Raw genomic sequence first — 24148 nt, 5'->3', positions numbered from 1 at the left:
GTGCTGAAGGAGCCCATACGATTGTTGCATTATGCGTTTCCCCTCCCTCACATAAAACTGACGTATTCATCCCTTAGCCACCCCGTCCCACCACCCCAGCAAATCCTCTACACCCCGTCTTTCCTCACTGAGCTCTGCCCACATCTCGAACCCTCCCTGCCCCTCATCACCCAGGATCTTCGTATTTAGTTTCCAAAAGCTCTTACACCTCCTGGCCAGCCCATCCCTCCCCAGGTCGACCACAACTGCCCTATGATCAGAATATTCCACATCCACCATATGCAAGGACTCCACTCTTACCTGCTTCGTGATGTACACCCGATCTAGCCTAGTTGCATATCCATGTCTAACAAAAGTGTGCTCCACCACCCAAGCCCCACCCCCAAATATGTCATGTAGACACACATCTCTCAGAAGATCACCTAGGATAGTTGAAAAATGCCCTGCCCCCGCAGCTCAACGTCTGCCCTGCGAATAACACAATTCCAATCTCCTCCCATGATAGCAACAGGCGGTAAAGAACGGAAATAATAAACGAGCTCATCCCTCACAAAATCCACTTTCAGACATGCATCACTCTCCGCAGGTGCATACACACACACTAACGCCACTCGCTTGCCCATCCACCATCCATCCATTCTTATAATACGCCCCTCATCCCCTCTTTACTTCTACTAACCACAAATGGGCTTGCCTCCCGGAGTAGGGCTCCCACCCCTCCTTTCAAGCGACCTGTCTGCATCACAAAAGCCCTATATCCATCCACCTCCAATACACGCCCCACCTTGATATTGTGCTCTTGCACAAATATGACATCCACTCTATGCTGGCACAAGAAGCTTACAAACCACGCACACTTCACATCCTGACACAAACCATTAATGTTAACCCTCACACAACTTAGGCCAGTGGTGGTTTCTTCTCCCTGTGCTTTGACACCTTCTTCACAACACCACTATGTCCTTTCAGACCTCCTTTACACATATCTCTACTGGCAGCCCTAACCCCTCCCCAGTCCAGCTCCGGGTCCGAAGTTCCCGAGGGACCGCCACCATCTTCTGCCACCACTACCTTGCTGGTACTCTGTGCTGGAGTCAGGACATCATCCGAATCCAATGTCACAGCCTCATGCTTGCGTGTGACTCCACCCACCTCCATCTCCACCTCCTGCGATACCTCACGGTGAACCTCCACCTCCAGCACATGTCCAACCTTCTTGCCATCTGGGCACATTGCCCCGTGAGACACCACCAAGTCAATGGGCTCATCTCGCTGCCCACACAGGTCTGCAGCATGCTTCACACCAGCCCTCATCGCCGAATCGCCCTCCCCATCTGACTGGGGAAATAGCGAGGAGAGCACCGTCTCTAGGACCTTATCGATGGCTTCCTCCACCAAACCATGCCGTCCCCACCATCAGGCAAAATGGGTCCTACAGGGCCCCCAGCCACAGGGGCCATCAGGTCCGCACCAGCCACTGCCTCTGCTCACTCCACTTCCTCACTCCACAGACGACCAGGCCCGCATCCTTCCTGTAGCTCCAGAGCACATCCAATTTGCCCAGATTCCCCTGCAGCAATACATTCTAGACCATGAAGTCGAGTCTGTCATTCACAATACGCAGCAATGTGATCAAAACCACCACAACGCCTGCAGGTCCTGCGTTGCCCAGCATAGGACACCATGAGCTGAGTCCTGAAGGCCTCCAACATAACATACGACGGTATGGGGTGCAGTATCATCATTTTTAGTGAAAACGTGCCCTCCAGGAATCCAGCATATGCACCTTCTACCCATTTGCCGGGCTGTGCCAGGTGAATGGTCCCGTAATCCTTGAAAACATTGGGTATGTCCATTTCATCTGCCTCAAACGGTACATTTCACACTCTAACCCAAGTATAGTGCCTGGAGACGTCATGAAATATTAATCTCAGTCTTAAAATAATGAATCCTGTGATACTCCAATACTGAAACTATGTACTGTGCCAAAACAAAAGCATTCACATTGCTAAACTCACAAACTAGTATTTAGTCACTTAGCCATAATACCAACTTACCTCATAATTTGTAATATTTTACAATTAAGAATAAAACTAAGTATGCCCGAAATGCCTAGCCATGCTAAGCGTTCTAGTGGTACACTCTGTAATCACAATTTTAATACATGTAAACCAAACAATAACCAAATTTCTGTAAACTCAGCATTGTAATCCTTATAGAGAATAGACTTTGAATTTGAATTTGAATTTGAATGAAGGCGGAGACTCGCCATAGAATTGACGTTCACTCGCACATCCTGGTATTTCTCTACCAGCCTCTCATAGACGCCGGTGTTCAACAACCTGACAAACACCCTGTATGCGCCATTAAGTGCTACGCCATATAATTCTGCATCCTCTATACCATACGTATCCCGGATGATTAATGGCAACAGCACGGGAGCAGCTTGCGGCGAAATCGCCCCGCGAACCAGCTCGATGCCCACAGTATTTACCCTCCTCACACCCTGCGCCATATTGGAAAAAACCCATTACTAAGTGGACTGAGTAGTGCCAGTGCTGATTTATTGCTCATAACCAGTTCCACTGATATATATTAACATATGTAACTGCTTATGTATAACTTTTGTACATAACCTAGAGTTTATACAGACTTTGCAAAAGCCTTCGACAAGTGTGACCATGGCGTAATAGCGCACAAAATGCGTGCTAAAGGAATAACAGGAAAAGTCGGTCGATGGATCTATAATTTCCTCACTAACAGAACACAGAGAGTAGTCGTCAACAGAGTAAAGTCCGAGGCAGCTACGGTGAAAAGCTCTGTTCCACAAGGCACAGTACTAGCTCCCATCTTGTTCCTCATCCTCATATCCGACATAGACAAGGATGTCAGCCACAGCACCGTGTCTTCCTTTGCAGATGACACCCGAATCTGCATGACAGTGTCTTCCATTGCAGACACTGCAAGGCTCCAGGCGGACATCAACCAAATCTTTCAGTGGGCTGCGGAAAACAATATGAAGTTCAACGATGAGAAATTTCAATTACTCAGATATGGTAAACATGAGGAAATTAAATCTTCATCAGAGTACAAAACAAATTCTGGCCACAAAATAGAGCGAAACACCAACGTCAAAGACCTGGGAGTGATCATGTCGGAGGATCTCACCTTCAAGGACCATAACATTGTATCAATCGCATCTGCTAGAAAAATGACAGGATGGATAATGAGAGCCTTCAAAACTAGGGAGACCAAGCCCATGATGACACTCTTCAGGTCACTTGTTCTATCTAGGCTGGAATATTGCTGCACTCTAACAGCACCTTTCAAGGCAGGTGAAATTGCCGACCTAGAAAATGTACAGAGAACTTTCACGGCGTGCATAACGGAGATAAAACACCTCAATTACTGGGAGCGCTTGAGGTTTCTAAACCTGTATTCCCTGGAACGCAGGAGGGAGAGATACATGATTATATACACCTGGAAAATCCTAGAGGGACTAGTACCGAACTTGCACACGAAAATCACTCACTACGAAAGCAAAAGACTTGGCAGACGATGCACCATCCCCCCAATGAAAAGCAGGGGTGTCACTAGCACGTTAAGAGACCATACAATAAGTGTCAGGGGCCTGAGACTGTTCAACTGCCTCCCAGCACACATAAGGGGGATTACCAACAGACCCCTGGCAGTCTTCAAGCTGGCACTGGACAAGCACCTAAAGTCAGTTCCTGATCAGCCGGGCTGTGGCTCGTACGTTGGTTTGCGTGCAGCCAGCAGCAACAGCCTGGTTGATCAGGGGCTGATCCACCAGGAGGCCTGGTCACAGACCGGGCCGCGGGGGCGTTGACCCCCGAAACTCTCTCCAGGTAACTCCAGGAGAGGGTTTCAGGGGTCAACCCCCCCCCCGGCCCGGTCTGAGACCAGACCTAAAGTTTTAATTAAAATATAAAAAAAAATCCTACATCTCTGAAGGGTCTCGCTGACGAAAATTAATGGAAAACAATAAAACATTTTCAGAAAACTCAAGACATACAGGAAGGCATGAAGTAAGATAATTTCAATTTATAAATGAAGTTACAAATTCATTAATTTTGATTTTGATGGTATCATTGTTCATGAGTCATAGATAATTGACCACATTGTATTCTCATTAATAAAAAAAATATTTTAGTATGTTAAATAATATAATGATTAATTGAAGATGTGGCTACTAGAGTGTAGTGACGAGTGATGTAGCAGGCAGCAGTAACAGTAAGGTTGTCTTATACTGTACAAGTGTGTTGTTACCTGGTTGCTGCTCTCCTGTCCTTAGTTTCTGGTAAGTAAATGGTAATGTTAAATGTTTTTTTATCGTCTTCGTGACATTATATACTCCAATGTTTATTGTTCACTACCATGGCAATGTTTAATATATACAATTTTGAGATAATTTCCAATTTTCTTGAAGGTCTGGGTGTACAGATTTGTTTAATAGTGAAAGTGTTGTTTTGGTTTCACAATTTTGACATATTTATGGCATCACGTACACTAAACTGCGCTCTGGTGAAAAGTTACGACTATATTCTTCATAAATATACGTGTAAGAGAGATTAAAGGTTGACATATTTAGAATATAAGAAGGAGCACTGCAGGAGGCTTACTGGCCCATATTAGGCATTAAAACTCAAGTGTTTACCATATAAAAATCTATAATTTTGTATATTTTTTCTTTCGAGTAATATCCAAACTTTTACTATATGATCTGGATAACGTTATATACAGTCCTTGTTATGGGTGCACACGCTGTTCCTGTCTGCAGTGAAGACAGGAACACGACGTGTGCACCCACAGTATGAGTTTTAACAAGTTAAGAATAACTGTAGCACAAACTTCTGTTGTGATTATTGCTGCTGTCAATGTTGCTGATGTTGCTTGTAAACAAAGATATATAACCAGAAAATGAGAAACTGGGGAAGATATGAAACTACATTGAAGTGAATTTAACACTGGCCTGGTGGCAAAAGGCGAGGGTCCGGGTTCAATTCCCGGCGAAGGGGTGGAAACATAATAACATAAAGAAGAAACACTGCAACAGGCCTACTGGCCCATGCTAGGCAGGTCCAAATCTCTTATCGGCTTAAGCCAATGCACCCAACCTAGTCAGGTCAAGTCACATTCACTTAAGGAAGGAACACGGCAACTGTCCCAGTTATCAAGCTAATCAGGTCCAACTCGCACCCACCCACACCCACTCGTGTATTTATCTAACCTATTTTTAAAACTACACATCGTTTTACCCTCTATATCTGTACTTGGAAGTTTGCTCCACTCATCCACAACTCTATTACCAAACCAGTGCTTTCCTATATCCTTCTTGAATCTGAATTTTTCCAACTTATAAACCATTGCTGCGAGTCCTGTCTTGGCTGGAAATTTTCAGCACGCTATTTACATCCCCTTTATTTATTCCTGTCTTCCATTTATACACCTCAATTACATTCCCCTTAATTCTACGCCTTTCGAGAGAGTGCAGATTCAGGGCCTTCAGTCTATCCTCACAGGGAAGATTTCTGATACATGGGATCAACTTAGTCATCCTCCTTTGTACGTTTTCCAGAGCATTTATATCCATTCTGTAATACGGTGACCAGAACTGTGCAGCATAATCTGAATGAGGCCTAACCAAGGATATATAGAGTTGAAGAACAACCTGAGGACTCCTATTATTTATGCTTCTTGATATGAAGCCAAGGATTCTGTTAGCTTTATTGCGAACACTTATGCACTGTTGTCATGGTTTCAGATTACTGCTAACCAGAACTCCTAAATCTTTTTTGCAATCCGTAACATTAAGATCTACATTATTTAGTTTGTGTGGCATGGTTATTGTCCTGTCCAACATTTAGAACTTTGCATTTGTCTATATTAAACTGCATCTGCTACTTCTCCGACCACTGCATCAGTCTATTCAAATCTTCCTAGAGTGCTCTAATGTCTAAACATCGTGTCAGTGATGAGTATCTCTAATGCTCCTCGAGTGTCAGATCACTGCCGGCGAGCGTGGATGAATGCAGTGAGAGAGCTAGCAGTCAAAGTGACATCGACGGCCTATTTTGGAGTCATCGGCAAATTTGCTTATGTCGCTCTTTATGCCCTCATCTATGTCGTTTATGTAGATTGTGAACAACAAGGGGCCCAACACTGACCCCTGTGGAACACCGCTCGTGACGCTTCCCCACTCTGATTTCTCCCCATTTATGCAAATTCTCTGCTGCCTATTTGTCAACCATGCCTCTATCCAGGAAAAAATTTCTCCTATTCCATTAGCATATTTCGCGCTATGCTGGTGCTGCCACCTAGGCTTACTTCAGTATTTGGCATCAAGACACAAGGCCTCCCAGTTCTCTCTCGTGGGCATGGCCCTGCCCGGGCCATGGGCACAAACACACAAGCCTGTGTAACCCACCACTACTTAACAATAAACTAAGAAGCCTCCGAAGAAGTATATCATTTAACTACCCGCTCTACAGCTACCAAACAAGTCCTTTATATAATGTCCTTGTCAGAATGAATTCGACGGCCTATTTTGGAGTCATCGGCAAATTTGCTTATGTCGCTCTTTATGTCCAACAAGGGGCCCAACACTGACCCCTGTGGAACACCGCTATCATATTACAATGATCTACCTCCTCAAATATCTTAGTGGAAAAGTTAATAAATTCGTAAGGCAGGAACGCCCCTTTGTAAAACCATGCTGAGATTTGTTGATTAATTTATGTTTTTCAAGGTGGCTACGAACTGCCTCGGCAATTATTGATTCCATAAACTTTCCCACTATGGAGGTTAGACTTATTGGTCTATAGTTCGAAGCTAAGGACCTGTCACCCTCTTTGAAAATAGGTATCACAATTGCCATTTTCCACTTATCTGGCACCATGCCAGCCTGTAGTGATATGCTGAAAAGATTAGCCAAAGGATTGCTAAGCTCCTCTTTACATTCCTTTAGGACCCTTGCATACAGTTCATCAGGGCCTGGGGATGTGTTAGGTTTTAATTTATCTATTTGCCTAAGGACCATGTCACTTGTGATCCTAATCGTGCATAGTTTATTATCGTCCTGTTCTACATAATTTATTATTTCTGGAATATCGCTAGCATCTTCCAGTGTAACAACTGAGAGGAAGTATGTGTTAAAAAATTTACACATTTCCTTATCACTGTCTGTGAGCTGACCAGAGTAACTTTTGAATGGGCCTATCTTGTCCCTGATCTTACTTCTGTACACCTGAAAGAATCCTTTTGGGTTAGTCTTCGATTCTCTTGCAACTTTAACCTCGATTAGACACATGTGCAACTCTTGGGTATCTTTATTGAGGAAACGTTTCGCCACACAGTGGCTTCATCAGTCCATACAAAGGAGAATCTTGAAGAACAGGAGGAGAATGATGTAATCAGTCCCTCAACCTTGAGTCGATGTGGTCAGTCCATCAATCTTGAATAGAATACGGCATACGTGCGGAGAAGCAGCTTATAAACCGTTGGTAGGAGAGGTGCAGCAGTCATAGGTGGTGACACATTTGTTCAATGTGGAAGTAGGTCGTGCCCAAGAATTAGGCAAGCACCTCTCCTACCAACGGTTTATAAGCTCCTTCTCCGCACGTATGCCGTATTCTATTCAAGATTGATGGACTGACCACATCGACTCAAGGTTGAGGGACTGATTACCTCATTCTACTCCTGTTCTTCAAGATTCTCCTTTGTATGGACTGATGAAGCCACTGTGTGGCGAAACGTTTCCTCAATAAAGATACCCAAGAGTTGCACATGTGTCTAATTTAGCAACATGTCGGTTCTCTGAACCATTCATCTACAAACTTTAACCTCAAAATCTCTTTTTGCTTTTCTTATTCCCTTTTTTTTATTTCTCTCTTTAACTGAATATATTGATTTCTTCATTGCCCCTCTCCTCTTTTGATTTGCCTGTATATGCCTCTCTTTTGACCAGTTAGATGTTTCAATCTATTGCTCATCCATTTAGGATCATTTTTGTTTGATCTGATTTCCCTATTTGGAACATAATTTGTCTGAGCAGCTAGAACTATGCCCTGGAAAACGTCATATCGGAAACCATCACCACCTACCTGACCCATAGTCAGGTCATTCCAGTTCATCCCACTCAAGTAATTTTTCAGTCCTATGAAATCAGCCAAGCGGAAGTCAGGAACAGAGACTTGATTGCCATTATTAGGGGAATTCCATGATATATTAAAACTGAGTGACGTGTGATCACTTTCCCCAAGCTCATCATTAACCTCAAGGTTATTAATTAGCGTTTCCCTGCTGGCAAGAACCAAGTCAAGCAGGTTTTTAAAAACAATCCTGAATCAAATCAAGAAAGTCACCTGACTCTAAATTTCCTGTCAAATTGCTCCAGTCAATCTGGCATCGGACATGTTTCCTTACACCTGTTGTCTATGTTCACCCATCAGTAAAATGGGTACCTGGGTGTTAGTGGACTGGTGTGGGTCGCATCCTGGGACAAAACTGACCTAATTTGCGGGAAATGTTCAGCATAACAAGCGGCTTTCTATATAGTAGTATGTCATTGATGTCAGCTATGGTCGGTATACCTTGTACTTGTAGTAAATAAAGATATTATATTATTTGCTATTATAAAAATATAATTATATGACTGAAAAGGGGGAGGAACGGGGGGAGGGGGTAAGGAACGCCGGGAAGGGAGGAGGAGCGGAGGGAGGGAGAGTAATAATGACGTTGGGTAGGATGGAGGTGTAACGGGGGAGGCATGTGTAAGGGGGGAGGCAGGTGTAAAGGGGGAAGGCAGGTGTACGGGGGAGGCAGGTGTAAAGGGGAAGGCAGGTGTACGGGGGAGGCAGGTGCAAAGGGGGAGGCAGGTGTAAAAGGGGAGGCAGGTGTACGGGGGAGGCAGGTGTAAGGTTATCCATATACCACCACCAACTAACCTCCTTATAAACCATACCACGGGCGGGGATAGAACCCGCGATCAGAGTCTCAAAACTCCAGATTCGTCTGTAAAAACTTGCATTTGTGGTCACAGTGGTGCCTATGTTAACCTTCCTATGGTGTAGAAATATACCTAGTTGGATGAATCTTATTGTAGCCAGCTGGTCCAGTGGCTAACGCGACGGTCTGGAGTTTTATGACTCTCTAACCGCGGGTTCTATCCCCACCCGTGGTATGGTTTGTTTGCAATCGTGTCATTACGATTTCGTGAGTCACCTCCTTATATTTGTTAATCACAAGCTTCTTAGTTAACTGATGCAGTAGTTACTGTATTCACATTTTATCCAGGTTCCTCTCATTTTAACCATATTTATGCAAATGTAGCCTAGTAGAAGATGTATAAATACTGGTGGCAACCCCCAGTACCACAAGGCAGACAGGATCACAACGTGTACGGCCACAAAATACTAGTTTAGCAACCTAACTGCAACACACTGCTGATGCTTGATTAATGTTCCTGTGACTTGGTGCTGCTGCTTTTATTGTGACTTGCTGCTGTTCTCGCCTATTTGTGGTTTCAGTGGTCGAGTCACAGCTGACTGTTATTGCTACTGTTGTCACTGTTGCTGTAGTGACTTGCTGTTTTTGGCTGGTGTTGTTGAGAACATTCTCCAGTAAAGGGGTATCGCTCGGTCCTCTCAGCCCCCCTTCAGCCCTCTGAGGGACTTAGCCCTCCCGGAAGTGGCTAATGGAGTCTTCCTCATAAACAAATTAATCAGACACGCATGATCGTACCAGCGTTACGAGACTGCTATCTTCTCCTTGCTAGAGTTCGTTTGTTGCAACTACAAGTGAGAATTAAAATGGAGTATTTACTCTTTCCCCTTACCAGGAAAATTAAGGAAAAATCTGCACACTATCTAGAATATGGGACCATTATGAATTGTAGTGTATGTCTAGATAACAAGAAATCTACCATCTTGCAATGAATACTGTTGCAATGTTTAGCAAGGGAGAGAAATCAAGCTGAGTTCAGCATATCTCTTGTGGGGACGAGGAGGGCAGATTGCTTCCAGGAACGAACGAGGACGTGTCACAAGGACGTTGCCTCCCTATCGAACAAAAGACAAAGGGACAGTAGTGACCAGTGCGTTCTTGACTCTTGTTCATTCTGACAATTTCAGGAAATAGGAAAGTTAAACTAGTTCCCTTACATAAGCCAGGAAATACGCGGTAGAACTAATCACGCAGTGTTACTGTGAGTCGGTTCTTCCTGTTGTGGATAATTCCACGAAACTATGAACACAGAGAAAAGATATCACCCTATCGTATGACTAAGTGACTCCCTATCAACGAGTGAGGACATAACGACACATCTGTAGCAGCTTACTCAATCTAGGGGAAATTGGTTCAGTTACAATACCCAGATAAGTCCAGCCCTACCCACACCTAGTTATGTTAGCTGCAGCTGATAGGGGTGAGATTTGACTGGAATTACCAATAGAACATAACATAGACCTCGTCATGTGCAGGTGATTTCACCCAAACCAAGTGAGCACCACGAAGCGTTTCAGATAAAGAATGAAATGCTGAAATATACGCTCCTACGGGGCAAATTGGTATTTAATACTTGTTATACAGCTCAGAGGTTGGGCTACCACAACTCAGGAGACTTCTTGAATACGGCTGCAAGAAGTCTAAGTCATCACTGAAGCTAAGTATACTTCAGTTAATGTCAGAAAATAGATTTGGCTGGTAAATTACTCCATAGGTGTTGCTCCTGCTATGACTTGTTGCTGCTTCTGCTGTGACTGTTGCTGCGATAGGTGGTTAAACTTTTGCTGTTAAAACTTGCTGTCAATGTTGCTACTTTAGCTGTTGCTGTCAGCGTTGCTTATATACACAAAGAAGGGAGAAGAGGAAAGGGGGGAGAGAGAAAGGAGGAAAAAGAAGTTGAGGAATGGAAGGAGGATCGGAGAGGGTGGGAGATATCAAGATAAGGAGGGAGGTGGAGGGTGGAAGGCTACCCAGATAACACCAGCTAACTCATTGTAGTTATGTATCACCAACCACTTTTTTGTAACACCTAATGCAACGAAGTAGTTACTGTGTTTATTTTATCCAGGTTCCTCTCATTTTAACCTAAATTATGTAAATGGAGCCAAGTAAAGAATATATACTATACAAAGACAGGTACAGATCAGGACATTTATCAAGGAAAACATTTCGTCACGAGTGGGTTCCTAAGTCCAGTGTTATCTTGCCAGTGTCACCATAACATTTCTCAGAATATATACTGCTGGTAAATTCCACCTTCACCTCCACAAGGCAGACGGGATCACATGTGCAGTCACGGTATACTAGTTTTACAACCTAACTGTAACACTAACACTGTAATCATTGCTGCTGTTGTTGCTGCTTCTGTGACTTGTTGCTGCTGCTCCTCCTGTGACTTGTTGCTACTGCTACTGTTGTAACTTGTTGATGTTCCTGCTGCTGCTGTGATTTTTTTTCCTTTCCATATCATAGAATAACTTGGCTACAGATTATAACCCAGTGAAAATTAACTTACGTTAATTCTGTTTCTGTTCCATCGGATATAAGATGTTAATCCTTGCCTTGAACTTGTTGTCTTCTCCACATTGCCTGCAACAATGATGTTGCTAACGAGTTATCATTTATCTAATATATTTATCCCATTAAGTTTCTTAAGTCCAAGCCTCAACACTTTCTTACAACTCTGACATCTTATTCAGTTACAAAATGATGTCCATATACTGTATCTAACCAGCGTCTCCAACGTATTCTTGCTTTCGCTTCTTGTAGCTTTTGTCATGCTATTCTCTCTTCAACAATAGCTTGTTACTTTTATCCCGTGCCCTGTGACTTGGTGGCAAAGCTCTAGCTTCACACGGTGAGGGTCCGGGTTCGATTCCTGGCGAAGGGGTGGAAACATTGGACGTGTTTCCTTACACTGGTTGTCTATCTTCACCCATCAGTAAAATGGGTACCTGGGTATTGGTCGACTGGTGCGGGTCGCATCCTGGGACAAAACTGACCTAATATGCGGGAAATGCTCAGTATAACAAGCAGCTTTCTATACAGTAGTATGTTATTGATGTCAGCTATGGTCTGTATACCTTGTACATGTACTTGTAGTAAATAAAGATATTGATGATGGGCCACTATAATGACAGGGTTAACAGCTGTGTTAGTGTATGGGGCCTCATGTGTGATGGGTGGCACTCCAGAGTGCCTGATGGGTGGCACTCCAGAGTGCCTGATGGGTGGCACTCCAGAGTGCCTGATGGGTGCCACTCCAGAGTGCCTGATGGGTGCCACTCCAGAGTGCCTGATGGGTGCCACTCCAGAGTGCCTGATGGGTGCCACTCCAGAGTGCCTGATGGGTGCCACTCCAGAGTGCCTGATGGGTGCCACTCCAGAGTGCCTGATGGGTGCCACTCCAGAGTGCCTGATGGGTGCCACTCCAGAGTGCCTGATGGGTGCCACTCCAGAGTGCCTGATGGGTGCCACTCCAGAGTGCCTGATGGGTGCCACTCCAGAGTGCCTGATGGGTGCCACTCCAGAGTGCCTGATGGGTGCCACTCCAGAGTGCCTGATGGGTGCCACTCCAGAGTGCCTGATGGGTGCCACTCCAGAGTGCCTGATGGGTGCCACTCCAGAGTGCCTGATGGGTGCCACTCCAGAGTGCCTGATGGGTGCCACTCCAGAGCGCCTGATGGGTGCCACTCCAGAGCGCCTGATGGGTGCCACTCCAGAGCGCCTGATGGGTGCCACTCCAGAGTGCCTGATGGGTGCCACTCCAGAGCGCCTGATGGGTGCCACTCCAGAGCGCCTGATGGGTGCCACTCCAGAGCGCCTGATGGGTGCCACTCCAGAGCGCCTGATGGGTGCCACTCCAGAGTGCCTGATGGGTGCCACTCCAGAGTGCCTGATGGGTGCCACTCCAGAGCGCCTGATGGGTGCCACTCCAGAGTGCCTGATGGGTGCCACTCCAGAGCGCCTGATGGGTGCCACTCCAGAGTGCCTGATGGGTGCCACTCCAGAGCGCCTGATGGGTGCCACTCCAGAGTGCCTGATGGGTGCCACTCCAGAGTGCCTGATGGGTGCCACTCCAGAGCGCCTGATGGGTGCCACTCCAGAGCGCCTGATGGGTGCCACTCCAGAGCGCCTGATGGGTGCCACTCCAGAGTGCCTGATGGGTGCCACTCCACAGTGCCTGCCTAAGAACCCAGCATCATTCTCCATAAATAGAAGATATTTTCCCTTTCATCTAAACATGTTTACACTTAGTGCCAGTGCCACTTAGTGCCAGTGACCAAGGACGAATTTTGGATATGAATTGTATTGTGAAAAATACTTAAACTAGTAATTCTTTGATTTCTTTAATAAGTGAAGGTTTACAATAAAAAGTTTAAGTGTAAAATTGTTAGTAACAATTTACAGCAGTGATTGTAAACGTTTCCAAGGCTTTGTAAACAGAACCCTCAAGGGAGGTTCCTTGATGCTGGTGAGGGGATCTTGATCTAGGGAATTGGATCTGTGTTCCAGTTCCCTGAATTAAGCCTGAATACCTTCCATTCCCTTCCCACCCCACAGGAACTGCATAATCCTACGGGTTTAGCGCTCCCCATGACTATCTACTTTCTGATTATTATTCTACGATTGTTATTCGTACCGCACATCTTAAAAAAAATTGTAATTTTCGCTCTTCGAGTAACATCCTCACAACTGATTCGTTCATAATCACGAAGGATATTGCGAACTAACCGGGCTGTGGTTCGTACTTCAGCTTGAGTGCTGCCAGCAGTAACAGCCTGGTTGATCAGACCCTGATCCACCATGAGGCCTGGTCTCAGACCGGGCCGCGGGGGCGTTGACCCCCCCCGAAATCCTCTCCAGGTAAACTCCAGGTAACTCCCCAGAGACAGTCTCGCATCCTCAGGACAAAGTCAGACTTCTTTCTTGCCTTCTCCAGAGACTTAATGTTTAGTATATGTTAAAAGTGTCTAACGGAAATGTCATCTTACAGAACACTATGGCATACGGAAACTGCGCACTGTGTGACACGGTGTCTGACTGTCACGAGTTCTGTAGCCATCGCTTCTGCGGATCATGTCTTGTGATCGTCCTAAGACACGGGAAATGCCCCTTCTGCAGGTAAGGAACAATTGTGGCGTCAATTCACCTCAAGGGAGGTTTATTGATGCTGGTGAGGGGCTCTTGAGCTAGGGAATTGGATCTGTGCTCCAGTTTCTGAATTAAGCCTGAAAATTTTCCACCCTCCCCACAGGCGCTGTATATTCCTACGGGTTTAGCGCTTCCCCATGATTATAATAATGTGGCCTCCATTTCTACACCTGTCTGTTGTGGTGTGAAATTAATCCACTCAAGAAGAGACAATGAAAGATTACCTCTAGAAACAACAAAAAAGGCACAATACCGTGACTGGAACGATACACAAATAACCCGCACATAGAAGAGAGGAGCCGACGACGTTTCGGTCCGACTTGGACCATTTACAAAGACTTTATAAATGGTCCAAGTCGGTCCGAAACGTCGTCGTAAGCTCCTCTCTTCTATGTGCGGGTTATCTGTTTACCTCTAGAATAGGAACAAATAGCATAATTTTTACGAAACTGGTAAGATGGTTATACCCACACTTGGAAGATCCTTGTGATAATGTTTCAGTTTGTCCTGAACCATTGTCAGGTCACCACTGGGGCAAGAAAAGTAGGGAAGGACGGAAGAAAACGCAGTTCTGGGCAGGGAAAGAAGGAACTTGTGGTATTAGTGGTGGTGGTCAGAGAAGCAGCAGCGTAGTTTAACACTGTTTTGCGCCTCAAACCCATCCTGTGGGCGGTAGTCATACCCATCCTGTGGACGGTAGTCATACCCATCCTGTGGGCGGTAGTCGAAAGACTACAGAGGTGCATAATGGGTCCAGGGACTGGACCCCAAAGTTTTGATAGCTTAAAAAGTTAGTAGTAATAAACTATTTACCTGATTACAACGTAATAAGAGCAACAACATAAGGAACACTGCCGCAGGCCTACTGGTCCAAGTCGCCTACCGACTTAAGTTCTGTAAGAATGGTATATAATACCGACAAGATGAAATTAAGACACATGTGCAACATCTGGGTATCTTTATTGTAGACGTTTCGCCATCCAGTGGCTTTATCAATACAAATTCTAGGACATAACTTGAAGACAGTAGAACTATGTACAGAAGATGAGGTAATCAGTCCCTCAACCTAGGAGTAGGTGCGAAGAGCACCATAGTCGTGGAGATTCTGAAGCAGAAGAAAGGAGCCTGGCGCTTATATAGTAACGTCAGGTGTAGCAGACAGGGCATATTCACTGGTAGGCGGGATTCCCCAGTGGAAGTAGGTCCTTCCCAAAGAGATGGGTTAATTGTAGTAGCAGTTGTCGTAGCCGAGAAGGTTATGTACATGTCAGACACTGTAACATCATGGAATCTTGATTCTGAGGACATGTACATAACCTTCACGACTACGACAACTACTACTACAACTAACCCATCTTGGAAGTATAATATTTTAGCCCAAGCGCACTCCTTAGGCCTCTGCGACAATCTACCAACTTTCCTAATTGCTTTCTTATCTGTTACGCCGAGATGCAGTTATGTATATATATGTCTCATATTTGTTCATCTTTCTAAAATTACACTGCGATTACCATCATTAATAACTAAAACGAGAGTAATCAGCTTTATAATATTAAATATTCACTTTCATCTTTCTTGTTTTCATTATATGTATATATTTATATGATGAATTATTCTGGTAAAGAAATGGATCGTTCACCATGGGTAACAACCAGTTTACTTGTGTGTCCCCACCTCTGTACTACTCGCCTGACGCCAGCTGACGTCAGGGGTATGAGGTGTGGGTTAGTCAGTACTACACCTCTCTGTCTAGAGAAGATCCTCTCTACTTACTCGTACTTTGAGAAGTTATCCAGCAGTATAGCATTTCTCTGTCTCTTGGAAGTAGAGTATTTGTGAAACCCACACCAAGTAAAATCTCTTCAGTGTTTAATTAAAGAGATGTCATTAAGCTTGGATCATCTCTGGTTAGAGAGATCATGTAACTTTATCAGTTTCATATGTAAATATCCATTCAGTCAGAATGGAGGTAATTGTAAGTGATATATAAGTCTGTCAAGTGTTATTTCTATATTATAAGTAAAGGTTCTATTTTAAAGTACCTTATAGAATATTACGTAAATTACGCTGTATTAAAGCAAGTTTTAATGCAATCTTTTCATTACCCCGTCATATAAATCCTTATTACGATTTTCCATTAGTATATTTGATATTAAGCATCTCCTCTACTCAGGCCACATATATTACAAATTCTAAGGTCAATCGTAATATCATCTGAAAGACATTTTCATGTCTGTGTGGGCGCCTTGCTTTCTTCAGACTTTGTTCAGGCCGAGGGAGTCCCACAAGGTTGTGTCCTTAGCTGTACCCTTTTTCTCTTGGCTATAAATGACCTACCTTCCATTCTTCCTTCGCATATTTGGTCATCATTTTATGTGGATGACTTTGCTATAGCTTACGTAGGCGCTGTTTGTCAGCCTCCCTTCAGGTTGTGATTGACTGGGTTTCCCATTGGGCCATTTCTCATGGATTTAAACTTTCTAGTGCGATAACCCTATTCATTACCTTCACTAGACGTCCTCTTGTCCCAGATATTCTATTGTATTTACACAGTTTACATATTCCAGAATGTGATACGGACTCAGAATGAATACCAGCATTGTCGACCGTGTTCATTTCTTTTCCCCTGTGCTTGCAGTGAGAGATAGATCCGTTTTCTCCATTGCTCATATTGTGTGTTATAGCGTATTTTTTCAACCGGGGAGAGTCATCCACTCCACCGAGTTTGTTCATTCCTCCAATAAGAGCGAACAGATCCCATGTGGTCTAGTGTGATTAGATTCCTGCTCCAGGAAGATCTTATTCTGACTGTGAAGCCACCAGCACCCATCAGTGACTTTGTCATGAACCAAGAATTACTGTATCGAACAGCCGAGTTGGGTACTCCTAGCAGAAGAGTATACCAGTTAGTAATTCCAGTCACTAGTGAATGTAGCCTTACAGCTAGTTCACGATGTACCAGGTGTTGCGCACCCTGGTATGGATCGTTCAGTAAAACAAGCCAGATTGAAATACTTTTGGCCTCGTATGGCAACTGATATTTCTGAGTATGTTAAGAAATGTAGTGTCTGCATGCAACATAAATGTAATGCTAATGGTCCTAATCCAATCCAAGTGTATCCAACTACTAGCGAACCGTGGGAAAGAGTTGCGCTAGATCTGTTAACTAATTTCCAATGTTCCCTCCAGGGTAACAAACATCTCTGTGTTATGGTAGACCATTTTACCAGATATTGTGAGTTAGTTCCTATTGCAGATAAGACTGCCAAGACAGTAGCTAAAGCGTTTAAAGAACGCATTATCTGCAGGCATACCACCCCTAAGTCCCTAGTAACAGATAATGGTGGTGAATTCTGTAATGAGATTCTTGAAAATTTGTGTACCTTGTACAAGATCTCTAAATCCACCATAGTTCCTCATCATCCTGCCAGCAATGGGTTAGCGGAACGAACCAATAAGAAAGTACTTGATGTCTTGAGAGCCACTATCAATCCCAACAGTGAAACTTGGGATGAAGTTATACCTGATGTGCAGTGTGCTATAAATCTTCTTACAATGTTTCTATAGGTGACACTCCACATTATACATTGTATGGTGTAGATAAACGCTTGCCTTATGAGTTGCTATATTCTAATCCGAAACCAAATTACAACCCTGATGATTTCATAGCAACTCGTACCAGCTTAGCTCAAAGTGTTTTTAGAAGAATCCGTGAAACACTTCATAAATCAACAGCAGAATTTACAAGAGTCGCAAACACTCGAGCAAAGCCATCCAAAATCAAAGTAGGTTCTAGAGTTATGCTGACTAACTTTAACAAAACGTCTGCAATGCCAAAGCTTGATCAAAAGTTCGTTGGTCCTTATCTAGTAGTTGAACATATCACTGGTAATAAGTATAAGGTTAGAGAAATTAGAACTGGTCAGTATAAAGAATCGCATTTAGATCATATGAAGTTAGTATGTGATGATAATGATGTTCCAACCCAGACTAATGTGACAGACTCTGATAATCCTCCTGATCCTGTACTCTCTACCTCTGATAGTCAGATGATCAACCTGAATGTCGTTATTCCCTATGTACACAACAAGTATTGAGAAATCCTTAGGTATCGTTTGTAACTACCAATTCAGATTTGCCTCAAATACAGCATGAGTTAGCCAGTGCAACAGAGTTTGATCCTCCCAGAGATGACACCCATTCTGCACATGTCAACCTCACCCTAGCAGAGTTGGGGTTAAATGTAAATAACCTGTAATCCGTAGATCACATGAATACAGATCGATCGATCAAATTATTTTTATCACTTCTATTGTACAATCCCAATGTTGAGTCTCATTTGATGAGTTGTGCTATATTATACCTTATAATGCATTACAGTTTCATTACAGTTTCAGTTACATAAGCTTCCATTCCAATATTCTACTTATGTATGTTATAATGTTCAATTGTTGTGTACTTTGACATTGTATAGAATCAGCCCAAGCCGTACACCTGCCGTCTCTAGGTGTATTAGCTGTATGTCGGGACGACATATGTTAGCATCGCCGAGCTCTCAGTAGTAGTACCAGTTCCTAGTAACCAGTTACCAGTAACCAGTGTACCAGTAGATGACTCACTACCAACTGTCTGTGTGAATCACTGACTGTTAGGTTGCTGCTGACCATAGCATATTTTTGAATGCCTTACCCACTAGGCACTTGTGGGTCAGTCTAAGAGAGGGAGCAGAGAGAGGCAGGTCGGCTGATGGTGCTTCCCATACTTTCCGTTATATATTATACGTACTACCAGCCTACGTGAGTATTTTTACCCCATCCACGTAATCGAACCCACCTGACATTTACACAGTTTACATATTCCAGAATGTGATATGGTCAAGTTTCTTGGCCTTCTCTTCGATCGCAGGTTGACGTGGAAACCTCACATTTTCTCTTTGAAGACAGCTTGCCATGGTCGGCTGAATCTCCTTAAAATTCTTGTGTACTGTTCATGGGGAGCAGATCGCCGGACTTTCCTCTATTTGCTTTCCATCCTAGTCTTGTCCAAGCTGGATTATGGAGACCAAGTCTATTCTGCAGCTTCTACCACTCTAAGTTAAATTTCCTTCAACATCAGGGCTTATGTTTATGCCTTGGTACCTTTTGTTCATCCCCTGCTGAAAGCCTCTATGCCAGGGATTCTCAACATTTCCTCCATCATTAACTCCCTTTAGCCTGATGTATTTTTCTATTCAGCCCCTTCCATACAAAAATTTATCGCCATCACAAAGGGACAGAATAAAAAGGTCCGAAAAAAAATATTCAGGTTTTGCACAAAAATAGCACTAAAGTGTTTACCCCTTGCCATGTAAGTTGTTTTTACTCCCCAGGGGTAAATTTACCCCTAGTTGAGAATGGCTGCTCTATGCTGAGACGAATGTTCCTTAGCTGATCGTCGTGATACTTATTGCCTTTGTTACTTTGCCCGCTCTTGTGACCTTCGTGTTCCATCAGCGTTTAGGATGGTCTCAGACGTTAGTAAAAGCCCAGAATTTGTTCAACACCCTTGCTAACTTCGACCGTTTTCTCATCATCCTCAATCACTCCGGTCTTCTCTCCAGTTGCTTTCCTTGTATGTTTATTTAGCATCTACCAATTCCCTTCCCCCTTGGGAGGTTCTGACAGCTTGTTTTCCCCTACTGCCGTGCGCCAAAGCTCTCCTACCTACGACTGTTTCTCGCTCTCTTTTTTTTGGTCGCTTTCAGTCGCATGCTCATGCCACTGCTGTTTATATAGATGGTTCTAAATCTTCTGATTATGTTGGGATCGTGGCGGTGTTCCCTGACGATATTGTCCGAGGTCATTTGTTAGAATTTGCTAGTATTTTTACTGCCGAGTTGTATACCATCCTCACAGTGCTTTTCTATGTTATATATGTCTCCTTCGACGTTTGCAATCATTTCAGATTCCCTCAGTGCTTTAAAAGCCATTAAACAATTGGATTCCCCTCATCCATTAGTCCTTTGTATTCAACTATTGTTGTCGTGTGGCTAGCAAAAACAAAGGCGTCGTTTTCTGTTGGGTCCTTAGACATGTTGATGTGCAGGGCAATGAACAAGCGGATGCTACTGTGCAGTCAGCGGTGCTTGATCTTCCGGTTTCCTATAGAGGTATTCCGTTCAGAGATTATTTCCCAGTCATCTCTGCCCGTCTTCGTAGCCTTTGACAACAATGGTGGTCGAGCATGCACCATAACAAATTGCACTCCATTAAACTGCTTTTAGGTTTGTGACCATCTTACTACCGTTGCCATACTCGGGAGACTGGGGTCTCGTGTCTCCGCATTGGCCATACTCGCCTTACCCATGGTATCTCATCGATCAATACCCTGTTCCACTCTGTGAGGTTTGTCAAGTCCCTATTTCTGTTCCTCACTGTCTTGTAGATTGCCAGGTTTACCAGTGAGCTAGCAGGATTTACCTTCAACAATGCCGCCGCCGCCCTACCACTCTTACCTTATCTTCCATTCTTGCAGACGGTCCTGCCTTTGACTTACAATCACTTTTTGACTTTTTGTCAGCAACTGCTTTACTATTCGAACGTTGACTTATAACACTTAGCGTCCCTTTCAGCCCTTTTCTGGAATGGAAATATAAACACATATGCAGTATAATGTGGTCCTTTATTGACAACGTTTCGTTGTTGTCAATAAAGGATCGCATTATACTTCATGTGTGTTTATATTTCCAGTGTGTCGGTATTTTATACCATTTATTTCCAGCCCTTTTCTACCTTCGCCTCTGATCCCCTCTCGACCTACCTGTTTATAGCCCCGGCACTATTTTCTGCCCCACAGCACTGTATGACCCTTGACAGCTTAGTGCTTTCTTTGATAATATTAATATAACAAAAGTTATCCATTCTTATCTTATCTAGACTTAAGTAGTTATTATGTACTACGATAGGTCTGCCCGAAATACCTGGGTATGAAAGTGGCTTTCTTTGTACTTAACAAATCAAAACTGTAAACACACATTGTAACCATGCAAAGACATAGTCTGTTTTTTAAAATAATTGTAGTCTTAATGTAGGGTGAGAGGCGAGTAGTATTTACTTGTAGTAAGTCAGGTGTGGGAGGTATGGCAGCCAGCCAGGCCATCCCACCCATACGTAATATTTACTTGTAGTAAGTCAGGTGTGGGAGGTATGGCAGCCAGCCGGGCCATTCCACCCATACATAATATACTATGACTTTTAAAGTGTCCTAGAGCGATAAAATGCATATACAGTACACTCATTACTTACCTCAAAATATTTGTAGTCTTAATGTAGGGTGAGTGGTTAGTAAACGAGGTAAAACGAATAAATGAGAGAGAAAGAACGAGTAAATGAAAGAAGAGAGAGACGCAGAGGATGTACAGACGAGTGTCTGTTTATGGTTGATACAGATAATATTTTCTTCGGATTTTTAACCCCGGAGGGTTAGCCACTCAGGATAACCCAAGAAAGTCAGTGCGTCATCGAGGACTGTCTAACTTATTTCCATTGTGGTTCTCAATCTTGTCCCCCAGGGTGCTACCCACACCAGTCGATTAACACCCAGGTACCTATTTGCTGCTAGGTGAACAGGACAACAGGTGTAAGGAAACACGTCGAAATGTTTCCACCCGCCGGGAATCGAACCCGGGCCCTCCGTGTGTGTAGCGAGAGCTCTAGCCACCAGGCCACCGTTCACCTACATCTAACATCACATATTTATATTACTTTATTCTACTGTGAGGAGTATTTATTATGTTATGTAGCATGTTTATAATATAATTTTGAAAAAATATCATAGATGGATTAATGAAAATGTTTATATTAAAGTAATATGACATTTAATATAAGAACATAAGAAAGAAGGAACACTGCAACAGGCCTTCTGACCCATGCGGAGCAGGTCCATGTCCCCCCCCGGATTAGCCCAATGACCCCCCCAGTCTGATCATCTCCACTCAAGGATGGAGCACTGCACCAGACCCAGATCCTTTCTGAATCTGAATTTTTCCAACTTGAAACAATTGCTGCGAGTCCTGTCTTGGCTGGAAATTTTCAGCACGCTATTTACATCCCCTTTATTTCTGTTTTCCATTTATACACCTCGATAATATGCCTCAGTGATTATTATTATCATTATTAATATGGACTTCTCAAGACTAATAAGACACTCTTAAATAACCAAAAAAGGCACAATACTGGAGTTTACCTGGAGAGAGTTCCGGGGGTCAACGCCCCCGCGGCCCGGTCTGTGACCAGGCCTCCTGGTGGATCAGAGACTGATCAACCAGGCTGTTGCTGCTGGCTGCACGCAAACCAACGTACGAGCCACAGCCCGGCTGGTCAGGAACCGACTTTAGGTGCTTGTCCAGTGCCAGCTTGAAGACTGCCAGGGGTCTGTTGGTAATCCCTCTTATGTATGCTGGGAGGCAGTTGAACAGTCTCGGGCCCCTGACACTTATTGTATGGTCTCTTAACGTGCTAGTGACACCCCTGCTTTTCATTGGGGGGATGTTGCATCGTCTGCCAAGTCTTTTGCTTTCATAGTGAGTGATTTTCGTGTGCAAGTTCGGTACTAGTCCCTCTAGGATTTTCCAGGTGTATATAATCATGTATCTCTCCCGCCTGCGTTCCAGGGAATACAGTTTTAGGAACCTCAAGCGCTCCCAGTAATTGAGGTGTTTTATCTCTGTTATGCGCGCCGTGAAGGTTCTCTGTACATTTTCTAGGTCAGCAATTTCACCTGCCTTGAAAGGTGCTGTTAGTGTGCAGCAATATTCTAGCCTAGATAGGACAAGTGACCTGAAGAGTGTCATCATGGGCCTGGCCTCCCTAGTTTTGAAGGTTCTCATTATCCATCCTGTCATTTTTCTAGCAGATGTGATTGATACAATGTTATGGTCCTTGAAGGTGAGATCCTCCGACATGATCACTCCCAGGTCTTTGACGTTGGTGTTTCGCTCTATTTTGTTGCCAGAATTTGTTTGTACTCTGATGAAGATTTAATTTCCTTGTGCTTACCATATCTGAGTAATTGAAATTTCTCATCGTTGAACTTCATATTGTTTTCTGCAGCCCACTGAAAGATTTGGTTGATGTCCGCCTGGAGCCTTGCAGTGTCTGCAATGGAAGACACTGTCATGCAGATTCGGGTGTCATCTGCAAAGGAAGACACGATGCTGTGGCTGACATCCTTGTCTATGTCGGATATGAGGATGAGGAACAAGATGGGAGCGAGTACTGTGCCTTGTGGAACAGAGCTTTTCACCGTAGCTGCCTCGGACTTTACTCTGTTGACTACTACTCTCTGTGTTCTGTTAGTGAGGAAATTATAGATCCATCGACCGACTTTTCCTGTTATTCCTTTAGCACGCATTTTGTGCGCTATTACGCCATGGTCAAACTTGTAGAAGGAATGATACACAACCCGCACATAGAAGAGAGGAGCTTACGATTTAAGGAGGAGCTACTCCTCCTTAATTCCCCACTACTACCACTACCACTACTTCCACTACTACTTCTACTACTACTACTACTACTACTACTAATAATAATAATAATAATAATAATAATAATACCACTACTACTACTACTACTATCACCACTACCTCTTCCTGCCTATATATAGCCGTCCTGCTCCACTTCTGTTAGTGTGGAGCCGCCCTGCCCCAAGGTGAAACAACTATATCACATAATGGCCGCGAAAGACCTCACATTCCAAGGCCCATTCTTCAAATCGTTCGTGGGCCTCCACCCAGGCACCCCAGACGTAGTCCTCACCAACAGAGACTGCGACTTGTTCCACTGTAGTCTCTCTCCAGGTGGCAACGTCGGATCAGATCACATCCCCGTGGTAATCAAGCTACAGTCCACTCCGTTTCGTACATCCTCCCCCAAACCCAACCTGAAGACGCTAGGTTTCGACCCCTTTACAGCCTTCTTAGGTAATGATCAAA

The 24148-nt window shown here is 44.0% G+C and overlaps 1 protein-coding gene across 1 annotated transcript in view; it reads left to right on the top strand.

Annotated features, from left to right (window-relative positions):
* The first annotated feature begins 4171 nt into the window (after positions 1 to 4171).
* The window catches only part of LOC128703677 (interferon alpha-inducible protein 27-like protein 1), a 49898-nt gene continuing 29921 nt past the window's right edge, over positions 4172 to 24148 (top strand). Inside the window, exon 1 of the mRNA XM_053798456.2 lies at positions 4172 to 4321. The gene's annotated coding sequence lies outside the window, so the exon portion shown is untranslated. The remainder of the gene's footprint in view (positions 4322 to 24148) is intronic.

The sequence above is a fragment of the Cherax quadricarinatus genome, chromosome 76, assembly GCF_038502225.1.
Source record: "Cherax quadricarinatus isolate ZL_2023a chromosome 76, ASM3850222v1, whole genome shotgun sequence".
Classification (NCBI taxonomy): Eukaryota; Metazoa; Arthropoda; class Malacostraca; order Decapoda; family Parastacidae; genus Cherax; species Cherax quadricarinatus.
Note: the sequence above shows the minus strand (reverse complement) of the source record. Positions and strands in the feature narration are given on the sequence as shown.